The sequence below is a fragment of the Myotis davidii genome, unplaced genomic scaffold (assembly GCF_000327345.1).
Source record: "Myotis davidii unplaced genomic scaffold, ASM32734v1 scaffold150, whole genome shotgun sequence".
NCBI classification, from domain to species: Eukaryota; Metazoa; Chordata; class Mammalia; order Chiroptera; family Vespertilionidae; genus Myotis; species Myotis davidii.
The window spans coordinates 2,237,007-2,238,738 of record NW_006283437.1 but is presented as its reverse complement, the minus strand read 5'-3'; the positions used below and the strand labels follow the sequence as shown (position 1 = coordinate 2,238,738).

At 51.0% G+C, this 1,732-nt stretch overlaps 1 protein-coding gene across 1 annotated transcript in view; it reads left to right on the top strand.

Moving 5' to 3' along the window:
- OTOA (otoancorin) overlaps positions 1 to 1,732 on the top strand; it is an 86,469-nt gene that overhangs the window by 81,292 nt on the left and 3,445 nt on the right.

Genomic DNA, 1,732 nt, shown 5'->3' with positions numbered 1-1,732 from the left:
CTCAAGCTTGACCCCATTTCGTATCACACCAGGAAGCAGATGGCGGGCCTTGCATTCTGCAGGCACCACTGGCTTCTGCTCAGGGGCCAGAGGCAAGCTGCATGCCACCGATGGACGTGTCAAAAGATAATTTCAGTATTTTTTAAAAGAGGTTTTTCTTAAATGTTTGACTTATGTTTTAATTGTATTTATTTATTTTAAAATATATTTTTTTATTGATTTCAGAGAGGAAGGGAGAGAGAGGGAGAGATAGAAACATCAGTGATGAGAGAATCATGGATTGGCTGCCTCCTGCATGCTCCCTACTGGGGATGGAGCCCACTACCCAGGCATGTGCCCCGACTGGGAATGAACTGTGACCTCCTGGTTCATAGGTCGATGCCCCACTGCCGAGCGACACTGGCCGAGCTAGTTGTATTTTTTAAAGTTGTATTCTCTTCATAGCAAATGGCACCGACTTTCTGTTTATAATGACATGACAGGTTCACATTCCCTTATCCCAAACCCTTGGGGACAGGTGTATTTTAGAATTCAGAATTTTCTAGATTTTAGAAAGATCACTTTGACTGTACATATGTGACTTCACAGCCCCAGCAGTACCTGGGGAAGCAGCAGTAAGCACACGCATTGGTATTTCTGCTGGGAAACTGGTATCTCTGGCCAGCCACACTAACTGAGATAGAGACTCTAAACGGCTTCACATCCGTTCAGGCCAGGCTCAGCTGGCAAGTAAGTTCGTGTTAAATTTTAGAAAAAACTTTCCATTTGCAGACTTCCTTGGACTTCAGAGTTGGAGATGGGGGGTTGTGGTCCTGGGTAATATTTCCTTTAAAAATACACTTCAGTAAACACATTTGAATTGATTTAAAGAAACGTGTTTAAAAAGCCGCAGCAGGACAGGTGACACGCTACCGTGGAAAACACTAGAGGGTGGAATTGGACCCCCTGAAGCGAGGGAAGCGGGTGTGCAGGCAGAGGCCCTGCTTCCCGCCCAGGCGCGGGGGGAGTGCGCTGGGACAGTCCGCGCTGGTGGGGACTGGCCGGGCGCTCCTGCTGGGTAAGTGGGAACACATTCCACCCCCTCAGCTGGATCAGACACACAAAGGAGCTTAGACAAACTCCTGATGCCACATTATTGGTCCATTTCAAGCCACAAAGCAGAACCGGAACCATTCCAGTGCCCAGGACAGCTCCCAGCGGTGCAGGCTCCTGAACACCCCCCGCCCCCTCCACACACACACCCCGGGGCTGCCTGGGACGGGCAGCTTGGTCCTGAATGCTGGCACGTTGCTGAGCGCTTGCTCGTGGTCGCGTATGGAGTGCAGCCTGTGGTATTAATTCCAGAAATCCCTACCGACCACCTACGTTGGCTAGGCTGCGGGCCAGCGCACCTGGGCATGCCCGGGGAAGGGCGAGCGCATTCCTTTCCTTTCCTTTCCTTTCCTTTCCTTTCTCCCTCGTGGGTGGGGGGGACCTGGGGAGGCTGCTTGTCTCTGGCACAGCAGTGTGGGGTGATGGCGGTGCGGGGTGACGCGGGCCCAGGTGCTGGTCTTCCTTCCCCTGAAATCTCCGAGAATTAAATGTTGGCAGCCACTTTGAATTTGTTTTGTAAAATACAGTGCAGCAGGCCCTGAGGTTCAATCTGGCCTCTGGGTGGCGAGTCAGCAACATTAGAAAAATAATGTTTGTGATACAGACTGTTAATGGTAGATCAAGGTGGAAGGTGGAGCAG